Raw genomic sequence first — 14,908 nt, forward strand, 5'->3', positions numbered from 1 at the left:
GAAACAGACAGTTTATAGCTTCAATAAAATACTTCACAATGTGTTCAGACTGACGGCAAACTGATAACACCCCCAATTTATAGTCAGGTGTAATTAATCCACAGTGCGTGTATTTTACAGCCTTTCATATTGTTGTAATAGAATCATATTATAGGCTTTCGCAAGCACGACACAAGCACAAGGACCCATAAATCAATTAGGGGTTATCAGCAGAAACAACGAGCACATATAGATACAAAAAGCAAAAAACAGCATGTTTTTCTCTGTCACTTTAGGAGAGATATCAGCTCTGCAACATTTGCACTTTTCAAATCATCATGCCGAGGATCGTACACGGCAGATTTCACTCTCCTTTTCACCAGAGGGAAGCCTCTTCTTAAAAAGTTGTATTTCTTGGCTCTGATTCTTGTCGCCATCTTTTTAAATCAGCCTTAGGGTATTATACTTTGATAAAAAAAACAGAGTTTTTCACAAGCTCTGAAAAGATGTTGAATGCATTATGTTATTCAAAGTATTAAAGCAGCTTTTTGCCTTTATTTATGCTTGCAAACTGTCCCTTGAAAAATGTGACATATATTGGAATTGAAGTATGCCGGTGGTCTGAAATGAAGTGAAATCCCATATTTGTGGGCATCCAACCATGTATTTTGACTTGATGTATATGAAACACATTGTATAGTAACATTTCACTGGAAGATAATAATCTATAAAGTGTCTTGCAGAAGTTTTTTTTCCAGCATCATCCTTTAAATTATAGTACTCCTTTCACTAAGAGTGACAATATAAAGATGGACCTCATGTCTGTGTGTAAAAGGAATAGTTTAAACTTTTATGGGATGTCTGCTTATTGGTTTTCCGGCCAAGAGTAAGATGAGAAGATCGATACCACGCTTGTGTCTGCACGCTAAATATGAAGCGTCAGCTAGCAGTCGGTTAGCTTAGCATGGCACAGAGACTAGAAACAAGTGGAAACAACTAGCCTGTCTCTGTCCGGATGTAGAGCAATCAGTGGCAACACTTTTCTATGAAGCCCATATTAAACTAACTCTCATAAAGAAAGCAAATAAGCAAGCTTATACTTAAAACCAGCGCCCTAAAAAACTTAATTCTCAAAGTTATTTTGCTCTATTAGGAAATAGAAGCATTTGGATCCCACAAGAACAGCCAAACAAATCTCTTGAAGGTTGCTGGTTCCAATTCTTAGTCCACATGTGATAACAATGCCTCTCCAATCCCTTAACAGCTATCAGTGAGACTCCCTTAAGCTCTTTATAGAGGATAAATTAAATTTCCTTAAGGAGAAGCTGTTAACTAAAGAGCCAAAGAACTTAAAAACACTGCTGTTCTTTTTTCAGTGAGTGTACATGTGTCGTGTCCTCTTAGAACAGAAAACTGAAATTATCAAAATTCATCATTTTATATGTCAGTGTGCTGTTAAAGGCAGTTTGTGGACTCATCTTGAAAACTTTAATAACATCAGACAAGTGAGAGCGATACAAAATAATCTAGTTGATCATAAAACATGCGAAGGGGAAATCTGAGCTGATTTGTCTTTGTGTGTTTCACTCCATCAGTGTTTTCTTTGGTGACTCAGCTGCGATGCATGCAGTCACTTTCACTTCAGTCCTTCACTGGCTGTGCATTACTGTGAGTGACATCCACGTTCCACCTCGGAAAATATGAGTCGATGCATGCAGCCCCCCCCCCACCCCAAACGAAATCTCCCCTTGACCCCTTTGGTATGTGCACGAGTCCAAAGCCTGATTTGGGAGTAAAGGCTGCAAGAATCCTCTAACCTCAAAAGTTTTTTTTTTGTTTGTTGTCAGGATGTGGGTGAAACATCATCTCCTGAGCCTAAAGATTGGGTATCGCGGTCGGCTAGGCCGGGAGCCAGTGTTTTCAGAGAGGTTATGTCCAAGAAAAAAAGAAGAAAAAAAGTTCAAATCCTTAAGAGACTAATCAGGAACAGGGTCAAAATGTCATAACAATGGAACCTTCCAACAAAAGTAAAGCCCTCCACTTTGCGAAGACCCCTCCAGGGACATTGACGTCCAGTAAACTAAGAGCATAACTCGTTTAGCTTGGCCTGCCGCCCCTGTCAGTGAAGACTTCTAAAGCCGGGGCTTGGTGGAGACTCCTTGCAGAGGCAGCCCGATAGTGTTGCAATACAGATTGTTAATGTTGTTTTAAGTAGAGCGAGTGACAGGCTGTATTATATCATGACAAAACAAGATTGATGGACGGTTATTAGTGGGTACCGAGTGCTTTGGAGAGATCAACCCAAACCCAAAGAAATACATTTTTTGTCTCTCAAGGATATCTCAAATTAGTTGTTTCAGTGAAATGAAATCTAACAATTGTTCCTGCAATGATCCTCCTCTAAGTTTGCTCTCATTTTTTACTGCAACCAACGCACTTGTGAACTTGCAAAACATGATATATTGTATATTTATAGGACTTTTTTTTTCAAAATTCTCGGCTGCTTGTGCGATTGTTTAGGAGATAGTGTTTAGATAGACGGTTTCTAACTGCTGCATATTTGGCTGGTGGGGGTTTAGAGGGAACAAGCCTCAGCCAAGTGAACCTCCAAAACCTTGACCTTTGCATCCTTAACGCCCACTCTCTCTGTCCTCACACACAAACACACACACACACACACACACACACACACACACACACACACACACACACTGACAAACACTTTGCAGTGCCTGCAACGTCCGCAAAAAATTGTAAAATTCTCCATGACACACACACACACACACACACACACACACACACACACACACACACACACACACACACACACACACACACACACACACACAAAGGGGAAGAGGTGATACAGTTCAAGATACACATGCACGCCCACACACACTCTCTGGCCAAGTGACTGCAGCACTGAGGCTGTGACCCCGTGCACCCTCCTCCATCTCCCAGGCTGTCTGTCTGGAGGCCGATAGAGGCACGGGAGGCGGGGGTCGCTGGGGGCCGTAGAGGGGCAGGAAGAGGACTGGTGATTAGGATGTGTGTGTGTGTGTGTGTGTGTGTGTGTGAGGGGAGGGGGGGACATATCCCTGACCCTCTTATCCATTCTTGGCAGCCACCGTGCCGCTCCAGGAGTGAAAGAGGGGAGAGAGGGAGGCCCTGCAAATATTTGTGATGGATCCCCACCCACGGACTGGATAGTGGACATCCACACAACACTTTGGCCCAGTCTGAAGTACCGTAACTATTGGATGGATTGCCATGAAATGTGGGACGGACATTCATGTCCCCCTCAGGAAGACTTGTAATAACATGGGTGAATCTGACGTTACAAAGTGCCACCATCGGGTCAAAGTTTCAATGTGTTATTTATTAATTCACCTCTTATAATGAGGTAACAGGTAAACTATACCTGTCATACCTATTCATTTATATATTCATTATATATATATATATATATAATATTAAGTTTTCTTTGGCATCCACATTTTAGCAATTATTCTCCCTCTTCTCTATATATTGCTGATATTATCTTATTTATTTACATATGTATATGGGTCAAAATCTTTCCTAACTCCAATGTTCACTCAATTTAACTAAACCAAACTATTCTACAGTGAGAAAGTTGACCTTGAAAGCAAAAGGTTGCATATCTGTCACCATGACAACTAAGCAAACTCCTTCCCCAGATGAAAGTATGATTATAAGATTTTTATCCAATAATTGGTACTTGAGTCAAGATTTATTCTCCCATGCTATGTATCATATATGTTGAGTATTATATTATTTATATTTCTTATTGTTTCAACCCATAGCGCTGATTTTTTCTGTGTTCTGTGTTAAAACACCAAAAACTGTTATCACATATCACATGACCCATTCATTCATCCAGCCACTGTGGTAGCTCTCCAATCAGAGGGTTGGTGGTTCGATACCCGGCTTCGGCAGTCGATGTGTCCTTGGGCAAGACACTTAACCCCAAGTTGCTCCTGAAGGCCATCGGTGTGGACTGGATGATGAATGTTAGTTAGAGTCTGATGGTGGCACCTTGATGGTAGCCTGTCATCAGTGTGTGAATGGGTGAATGATATGTAACATACTACTGACTGTAAGTCGCTTTGGAGAAAAGCCTCTGCTAAATGACTGTAATGTAATGTAAGAAGACCACAAGAAGTAGCTAAAAGCTTCAGAAAAGCAATTTTTGTCAACAATAACAAAAATGTTGCAAAAATCTGTAGTTGTATGAGAACAGAAAGTTAAAATTTCTACTTGGTATTTGTACTCTGAGATTTGTACTCATTTTATTAAATATTAGTTCCCATTGAACCAAGAAAGCCCACCTTTGGCCGTGTGCAGGTCACTTGAGCCTGCACCTGCACTTTTAAACCGTTTCCGCCAAGAAATGTTTCGCAAGCTTTTGCATCAAGAAACAAGCTTCTCAATAGTGTATCACATGAGAGTAATGAATCGCCTCTTGACAGAAACTCCCCATCCACACAGCCATGTGAGACCAGGATTTTCAAATTTATTTTTTTTGGGTAGCATTTTTGCAAAGCTCTCTGTGGTCTTAGAATTGGAGACCAACACTCGTGTATTCAGATTTATTAGCATCCTCTGTGGCGTGACCGAGTGACATGGAGTGATCGGGCTGAGCCAGCGACTCCGTGCATGAGCGAGTGAGTGAGGCCGGATACGAGAACAAGTGAGCGAGTGAGCAGTGGTAGTAGTGTGAACAGACGGGTGAGGAAACGGGGTGGCAGGCATTCAGCGGGGGAGCTTTAGAAACGCAGGTGCCCTAATTGTCCTCCAATAAAGCCTCGGCGAGTGGGCAAACCTGTGAATGAGTGTCTGTTAGAAAGAGGGATGAATGAGGGCGCACGTGAATAAATGAATGGGTGAGTGAATGACTGAATGAGCAAACGAGTGCCTGGAAGAGTAAGCACTCGGCGGGGAAGCTTTAGGAGATTGTGGATGTGGTGGGGGATCAGAGGAGGTGGGGGGGGGGGGGATGAGACAAGTGATTTGATGTATGGGAGGTAAAAAGAAAAAAATGATAGAAGCAGTAAGATTCTGTAGAAGAAAGGTGGGTTGGAGAGATAGAGAGAAAGAGATGAGGGGGAGGGAGGGTGCAAAAATCAGGATAGAAGTGGGCGGCGGGGGGTTAGGTGGGGGGCTTTCAGCAGGCCCGTCTCAGACAATGTGACATGGCACACGTTATTAATTCTGGCTCAGCGGAGAGACCCTGCCTCGCCATCTGCTCAGGGTCAGGGGCGTTCGCTGGGGTCGGCGTCACATCCAACCCCCCCCCCACACACACATCTACCCAAACACACTCACACCCACACACACATACAGGGACACAGTATCCCCCCCCCTCCCTCTCCTCCCCCTCCCCTCTGTCCTCGCCTGGCAGACACCCGGCCAGGCCCGCGTACATTTCCATAAAACAATTGCGAGCCAACCTGCTCCCGTGTCGGGTGGGTGGGGTTAAGAGGGGAGTAGAACGCCGGCTAGCCTTCCCCCCAACAATGGGCTGTCAGATGAAAAGGCCCTTGGTGAACTTGATATACATTACAAAAGAGCCACACCACGGTAGGCCCCGGGCCCAGCCTCGCTCGACCTGCGGTTGAATTTGAGCTTGGCGTTCTGTTCGTTTGTTTGCAGTTTGCACCCCGCTCAGCCCCACCCTGATCCACACCTCCTCCCTCTTAACCCCACCCAAATTACATACACACACACATGCGCGCGTGGCCGGCTGGTGTTAGAAGGTGGTGTACACTTTCAAATGCGGTAAAAAAAGCTGTTTGAAATGTTTGATGGAAGGATGAGTTTAAACTACAATTTTGACAACTGATTAATTGGTTTTCATGCAAAAATGCCAAATGCATAAAAGGTTGCAGTATTTAAAATTGGAAAATTGCTTTTCTCTGTTTTATATTATTGAATATGTAATATCTTTGTTCTTTGGATTGTCAGTCAGTCCAAAAAAGCAGCTTGAAGACGACATGTTGGGCTCTTTTTTTCCACCATTTTCTTAATTGTGTTCAATTAACCATTAACCAATTTTTAGTTTCCAGTGTTGAAACCATTATTCAGACCTTTTACTAAAAGTAAAAATACCACAATATAAAAATACTGAAGAATTTGACTTGCATTCAAAACATTTTTTTAAATCCTAGAAATATTAGAAAAAATGCACTTTAAGAACCACCGTTGTTATCTTTATACAATGGCTTAGTATTGCTAATGCATTTATTGCAAGTTGGTCAACGAGCTATTGCTAAGTACTTTATATATTATTTGATCTATAAAAGTGCAACCTATATTATGCATGGTTTTTACATTTTGCACTGGCCTTAAAAGGTGGTTGAGAAAAAGAATAAAGTACCATGAAGTAAAAATACTCAGTGAAGTAAGTGGAGACGCTGAGAAATGCACTTTCCAAAAAAGTCATTTTTTAAATTTGCACGGAAAAAAAGAAACGTAAATGCATAGTTATTTCAGAATCATGCCATACACAATTAATTGCATCCGTGCTTTAGAACAGTGCAGAACGTTTCAGCTTGCTAACAGTGGAGCTACTGTTCTCTAAGACAGCCATTGCGTGCAAGACCTGGCAAAGCTACAAGATGTTGGGTCCCTAATGCTGTTGGTACTTAAGGTTCGGGATTAGCACTAAAACAAGAGAAGATCAGACAGCTGGAAGGGGTATCACCGTGTCAACACATGACTTCCCGTCTCCTTTTCCCACTCCTCCATCACAACCTATCCTTCCATCCTTCACTTATCTGTCACTAACGTCGCTTTTATCTTAAACAAGAGACAAGTTCTTGATTTCTTTGACCTCCTGGGTGCGTTTGTGTGCGTATTCATCAACCAGGGATGTAGATGGGTGAGGAGTTTAAATCCCTCCTGTAACACCCCCCCCAGCTAAATCCCTTAATCTGCTCTCGGACATGTCTGGAGGGCAAAACAAACAAATAGGATCCCCCTCGTCTTCCTCCTCCTTTCTACCATCAAGTCCCCCCCCCACACACACACACACACACACACACACACACACACACACACACACACACACACACACACACACACACACACACACACACACACACAAATACAGATCTCCTTTGAGACCCCCTCCAGAGCCCCATCACCCTACATGACATCCACAGGGAGGAGAGGGTGACACTAACCCTCTCAAGGTTAATGAAGTGAGGTTGTGACCGCGGGGGCTGGCGATTCAAATCACCGTGGCATAAACGTCTCGGAGAAATGCTCACAAGGAGACCAAATATTGTCTCCGTCCTCAACGAGGTGAGACAATGTGACTTAATGTGGTTTTGGTTTTTAACCAGTAGCGGCTGTGACAAAAATTTTGACGAAAAACAATAATGTGCTGGCCTCTTTGTTGATCTAAGCAAAGCATTTCTTACATTTCCTTCACATACTTTCTCATTCTGTCGATGGCACTGCAGTTTCCTCATTTAGGAACCACCTCAAGATGGAAGTCCTCCAAATTAAACTATAAACCACTGTTTGTTCATGCCCTATTTTCTGACCTGACACCTATCACCAAAGCAGTTTTATGATGGGACAATGCTATAAAGCATCCACCCCGATATCCTCCCTACATGGACTTTGTCATTCTACAATAACATCACCTGATTTCCTCTTTTTTTCTCCCATCATGATTAAAAAGGCGGCTTGATGGTTTTATCACTCGAACATTGTTCTGAGGCACTCGCCAAAACGACTGATTTTGTTGTTCCTCTTGGAGGACAGTGTCATATTTCTTGATGGTGTCCTGTTTGATTTCTTAATGTGGTGTTCCTCAGGGGTCTGTTTTGAGGATCTTTGATGTTCCATCTATACATTAAAAATATCTGTTCCTCTGTATTTGAAACATACATTTTTATGCAGATGATACCATTTTGTATAGAGTTGCTTCTTCTCAGTCTGAGGCAATATCCAATCTACAAGAAATTATTTCAGGTCTTACAATGAGCTCAAACATCTCAGTCTGGCATTTATTGCAAAAGAGAAACAACAAAAAACAAAAACTAAGTCTAAATTTCAGAAATGGCTAACCAACAGGAGTTACTACTTCTGGAGGATCAAAAATTCAAAACAGACCTCGGGAAAAGCGCTTTTAAATGTTTTGCTACACTCAGATTGAAACATCTTTGAAGTTGGATCACCTGATTTCTGTAGCAGGTAGTAACATTTTAATTGAGTCCATCCTTGACTATTCCTGTACCTGCAATGGTGAGATCTGGATAACATACGAACATATGAATAGGTCTTTATCCTATATTGTTATGTCGAAAATTCACCCATGCAAAATAAAGACGTTTTATCTGGCGCACATGTTCCTGTGTCCTCGCAAATGTGTCAGGTGGTACGAATGACCGTTAAAAAGATAGTGTGTGCGTTTGGGGGATGTTTGGAGAGGTTAAAGTTGAAAGGTCAGGAGATCAACGCAAGGTAGTGTCATGAACACCAGCTGGTACATCTGCTGAGGACCTCAGGGGGAAAAAAAAAAGTGAGGGAAAGACAGGCAGACAGAAAGTGTTGGATGAAGGTTAAGACAAACCTCTCCAGAAGTGAAATGGTGGTAGAAATAGATGGAGATGGAGCCAAAATACGGCTGAGGTCAAAAGAAAAATGTGTATCTATTTATATAAGTGCATATGTGTCTCCGTTGTCTGTACTAGATCCGGCCTCACCCTCTCCTTCCCCTTCTTCTGACTATAAAACCAACCTTATTACCTTTAAATAAAAAACATGTTCCCCCCCCCCTTTCTCTTTTCCTTTCTATTCATTTTTAGCCTCGTCCTGCCTTCGCTGCGGGTTACCTCGGACTCCTGACTGGGTGGGAGCTGCGATGGGCCAAAACAGTGATGTCACTGCTGTTATTTTCGCGAAGGGTGAGCTCATTGGCCGAAACCACAGAGAAGCTGGCATCCAAGTGTCAGGGAACAAGCAGCCGGGGTTTGCTGTTGGCCTGGCGCTGGCCTTCGGTTGCACTGCATCTGGGGAAAGGATCTGGGACAAATTGTGGTAGCTCTCAATATTTTGATCTATCAGTCTGTCTATCTATTACACGTCCATGTATTACTCTAAGGAGTTTTAAATGAGTAGGGAGTCATTAAGAGAGAAGGGAGTTATTAAAAAGATGGGGACGCAAGGAAAAAAAAAGAAAACGGAAAGCGACACCAAGACCGCAACAGACAGCGAGAATAAATAACACAGCTTTTCACGTTTAAGAGTCTGGCTCGAAGGACTCAAGAAGCAGATATGAGAGAGCGGAGGCCAGCAGCCACACGCTAGTTGACCATGACATGGAAAGAGTGACACAGCTGTGCAAGATGTGCCAGAGAACTGATAAAACACCAACTGCTCCTCCTATGATTCCAGTTTGAAGTCATCGCTGTACCAGTTCCTTGTCCACTTAAACAAAAAAACACTCTTATGCATTTTAAAGTTGGCAAAAACATTTAAAATAGGACATTATTTTTGTAGTTTGGCGCAGGTTTTTATTTTAGCAGATATTAGAATTAATGATATTTGTTTGGACACGCCCCTTGATTTAGAAAAAAAAACATTATTACATTCTTCCTAATATCTCAGAATAATATATTTAAGGAAATATAATACAATGTTGATTGTTCCAGACACTTTCTTGTACAAAGAGAAGCTAAATAAGTGGGATGATGAACTTACATTATATTGTAGATGACAGATTTAACTTAACTCTAGTTTTACTTTGTGTTATGAAATCTAATAAACATAAAGATTAATGTCTATTCTGTTTCCCAAAGCGTCCATATCGGTCGTAGTTTGATGAGAATAATAAAATACTGTAACAGAGACAGTTTTGTATGACCCGTGGCGCACAGAGATGCAGTTTTTTTGGATAAAACAAATTCATCCTTTCTTAATACATTCTCACAATAAATTTCACATGGGAAGAATGAAATACAATATGAGGCGATTGAGGCTGTATGGAGTGAGCAGCCAGATCATGCTGATGTTCGACCAGTTAATCCTAGACAGCATCATTAGATTCTGAATTACCGCATGGTTTGGCTATACAACAGTACAAAACAGCTATGGTAGTAATAAGGAAGAAAGATTCACAGCCTGTACGAGCAGGAGCTCATCATGAAACGATCAAAAAACCATTGCACTCTGTACATCCACTCTTCTCTCAATACAAACCTCTACCATCAGGAAGAAGGCTCTGTGTGCCAAAGTGCAAATCAAACCACATGAAGCTATCGTTTGTTCCAGCCTCCATCAAGCTGCAGAACGCTAATGCTAAATCTTAATGTGTAATGTGCAATACATACACAATCACTCTAATACCTACAGGCCCTTTATGAAGCTGCTGTGTAGTCAATGTCAAATGTCTCGTTTGTTTTAAGATGGTTTCATGTTTGTTTTTGTGATTTTTTTATGTACGCAACATACTTAAGAAACTGGTCTCTGTGGGGTTTCATTCTGAGAAATGTAGGACATCAGAAAGTTATGGTTAAAGTTGTATGGGTCTCAAAACTATGGTCAAGAATAAGCTTTGAGGCTACATTTTTCAGTCAAAAAAACAGAAATCTGAAAATCTGCAACAGTTGTGCAAACCCAATCTGCTGATGAAGATCATGCGATGTGATCGAAGGCTCCAGAACAGCCACTAAATGGACCATGTGGTGAGATTGTTTTCTCAACTGGTGTTTCTTAGATAATAAAAAAAGGAAAAGCAGGTAAATAAAAAGCATTTAATGGTAAAGTAACACTCTAAGGGTGAAATGATTCCATATTGTGAAGGTCAACCGTTTTTTGTATATACAATTAAATCCAAGGCAAACATCCTGAATTCAATGATATACACATCAATTTGTGTACAGGAAGTAAGTGGAAGTCTGACCCATTGTGTGTGACATGCATATACACACACTGGCTGCCAAGACACACACACACACACACACAAACACACACAAACACTCAGACAGTGGGCACAATGCATACAAGAGGAGACATGCATGCATAGTTCAGAGGCCAATTGAAAGAGATATAAAAGAGCTGACTTTCTGCCCTCCGGATATTCATGAGACTTTATCTGTGTGTATTAATGCATCACATCTGTGTGCCAGTCAGGTTATCTGTGAATGTGTTTGCATGCCCGTGTCTGTGTGTGTGTGTGTGTGTGTGTGTGTGTGTGTGTGTGTGTGTGTGTGTGTGTGTGTGTGTGTGTGTGTGTGTGTGTGTGTGTGTGTGTGTGTGTGGTTGTGAGGGTCAGTCTGGGCTGCACTCCAGAGTGCTAAGAAGAAAAGGAGTGGGTTTCACCACAGGAGGTGGGTCTGGGCACTGTGCCAATCAGCCTCACAAACACACACATAGACACACACACACATACACAGAGAGAGAGAGAGAGAGAGAGAGAGAGAGAGAGAGAGAGAGAGAGAGAGAGAGAGAGAGAGAGAGAGAGCAGCGGCCCTGTGCTGTTGATGCCTGCAGGCTGGCCTGACCACTCGCTGCCCCCGCAGACACCGAGGACACAGAGAGCCGAAAAGGGAGGGATATAGAAAAGGCGAGAGGAGAGGGAGACAGGGGGAGACCTGTGGGGGAGAGCAGAGAGGGGACAGGCTGATAAGGTGGAGGCTGAGAGAGACACGGAAACAGAGGCTGATAATGATAGATGGAGGAAAACAGAGAGGGAAAGACAGGGAGAATGAGGTGTAGGAGGGGGGGAAAAGATGGCAGCAAACAAATGGAAAGAAGGGAAGAAAGATGACCGGGGTGTGTTATGAGTAGGTGTGTTTGTTGTGGGAGGTGCAGTGAGGGGTCCAGAGATGGAGGAAGAGGGGGGAGACAGGGGGAGCAGATAGAGAAAAGCGTCGAATCGCAGTGGAAAATGTTTTTGGGGGAAAAGGAAGGGGGGGCTGGGGTGACAGAGACAGACAAGGGCTTTAGGGATAGTGGAAAAGGGATAAGATTAAAGAGGGCAGGCAGGGGAAGAGTGTGAGTGCTTGGGAGACAGAGAGACAAAGAAGGACAAAGATAGCTAATGTGATACACTTTAGTGGTTTGAGGACATACAAAGCATATTCTAATTGCACTGATAGAGAGATGAGAGCACTTGTGTGTAAGAGAGAGGAAGAGATGAGGCAGTAAATCAGAGGGAAAAAGGGAAAGTGAGAAAGAGTGAAACAAAGATTGAACCAACAGAGGGATTTGAATCCAGTTCAATGGCTCAAACTCAAACTGAATACTCCTGTGCATTGTGTATTGCTTAGCCTGCAACATCTGATTTGTTTGGCCACTTTGGATCAGTGGAAACGTTGTCAACTTTTTTTTGGTTCATTTGCAGGTGACAAAGTATATTACCTAACATATAACGTATTAGTAGGCGTGACTTTTCAGGGGTATGATACCAAATTAACTAACCCTAACCAGTGAGAATGGATCAAACAAACACAGGACTTTCAACCAGAAGACCACTGTTCATGTCCTGTGTGGAACCAAAACTATGTTATCTTATTTATTTACCCTAGTGACATTGTAACAGTGGTTATGATATCATTTGAACACAAACAGTGTTTTTTTCTACCCTTAACTAAGTCGTTTTGTTGCCTAAACCTAATCAATCTTTCCACAATGTTAACCATGGGGCATTGTGAGTTTCTTCAAGGCTGACAAGAAACTTATTTAAGAAACGTACTTTTGATTCAGAAACATCAACATTCAACTTGCAGAAACGTACAGTGCCAACTTTTTTTCTGCCGACTGGGTTGACATTTGTGTTTCTGGCCACTGGATGAATGTCAATCCAACATTCACTCTTCTTTTATCTCTGTTTTGGTCTCTACCAACACCTGAGGGAAATATCTGGTTCTTTAGTTTCTAAATGCTCCACTATGTTAACCAGCTAATTGCTTAATTTATCTGCCTGTTGTTTGGATGGACAGGTAGCATACAGCAGGTTTATATGAGGTTGTTTTTGCTGAAAACAGCTGCCTTCTCAATCTAGCAATACCGCTGATAAGCATGATGAAAGTGAATAAAAATAATTAAAGATTACTAGATATTAGTAGTGTGATAATTGTCTGGGGGCTTGTCACTAAGAACTATATTTAAAAGAAAAGAAAAATAATTTATCTCTAATGTAATATTTTATTTATATTATCCAATATAGTAGTTTTCTCTTGAAAATGCAAATATAGATGTTTTAATAAAACACCAAAAATCAGCAAAAAAAAGGGAAAATAGATTTTAGGTATGAAAAGTTTTCAAGAGTAAGATTGATACATTACATTACAGTCATTTAGCATCCAGGTCAGTAGTATATTACATATCATTCACCCAAACTGTGAACGAAATTGCCCATTTTGGGATAAATAAAGTTTTCTAATCTAATCTAATCAATCATTCACACACTGATGACAGGCTACCATCAAGGTGCCACCATCAGACTCTAACTAACATTCATCATCCAGTCCACACCGATGGCAAGCCTTCAGGAGCAACTTGGGGTTAAGTGTCTTGCCCAAGGACACATCGACTGCCGAAGCCGGGTATCGAACCACCGACCCTCTGATTGGAGAACTACCTTGCTCTCCACTACACCACAGCCGTATTTTCAACTTCCAACAAGGTCATCACTGTTTTATTAACATCACCAAGTGTCAACGGTGGCTTTTGTTCAGTGGCTGCCCTTACTGCTGTTGCTTTCACTCCTCTTTTCTACAGAACAGGAAGGCAAAGAGGGAAGAGAGAGATACAGCAAGACAGGAGAGAGAGAGAGACAGAAAGAAAGAGAGTGAGATGGCGAAAAAGAGAGAAAGAACGCCTGTGCTGGTGCCAGAATGAGGTATAGGGTTTCCTGAGACTTGTTTTCCTGACTTAGCCGTTCTGTAAGCCCTCCATCCACTTCCCCTGTTACACACACACACACACACACACACACACACACACACACACACACACACACACACACACACACACACACACACACACACACACACACACACACACACACACACACACACACACACACAATCCTTGTCTCTCCTCAAATCACACTACATATCGCAGGAGATAGAGGGCTTTTGGAAAACCGAGCCCAGTTCCCTTGGGCTATTCCCAAACTCCTCGCTCCGGTTACACCACCGCGTTCCAGAGCGCAATTCCTCCGTGTTGGGCCGAGTTGACTTAGGCAGATGCATCTCTCCTCAAAAAACTGCTCCCCAAGATCGCTTAATCTCTGTTATTGGAACTCTGCTCCTATAACTGGCCTTCCATCTAAATATTATTGGAGGCAGGGATGATAAAAGTTGCGATAAATATGTGAAATGATATCAGGAGTGCACAGGAAGTCTGTTTCCTTAGCACTTTACATGGAAATGAAAGTGTGAATATGTGAAGTGTGCATATGTATCTATTGGCTCAGTGGAATATTTTCACCATTGTATGAATAAAAGCAAAGCTCTCCACTCAAAATTCTGTTTGATGTGGCCGACATTGAAAAGCACAAGGTCGATTTAAAAGTTCTTGTTCTTCAGAGTAAGGAGGCGTTTCATCCCGAAAGCCATTAAAGATCCGTCAAGTCGGCCATCGTGTTTAATTGTCTGCGGCCCATTTATGGTTGATCTGATTGCTTGCTTCAAAAGATGGCCAAGAGTCAAAAAGATGCATCATCTTTATGCAGAAGTCCCGTAGGGGTTCACTGCAGGCATATTAAACACAGATGTACTGCAGGGGAAATATAAGATAAAGTGTAAAATTCTTAAAAGTTCCACGTTGTAAACAATAGTGGTATATTATAAAGTATAACTCATTATAGCAACGTCATCATCCCGTAAATCCTCCTATACTCTATAGTACTTGATGTAGTGGTTCTTAGTGGTGGATATATGGATAT

Source organism: Anoplopoma fimbria, chromosome 7 (genome assembly GCF_027596085.1).
Source record: "Anoplopoma fimbria isolate UVic2021 breed Golden Eagle Sablefish chromosome 7, Afim_UVic_2022, whole genome shotgun sequence".
NCBI classification, from domain to species: domain Eukaryota; kingdom Metazoa; phylum Chordata; class Actinopteri; order Perciformes; family Anoplopomatidae; genus Anoplopoma; species Anoplopoma fimbria.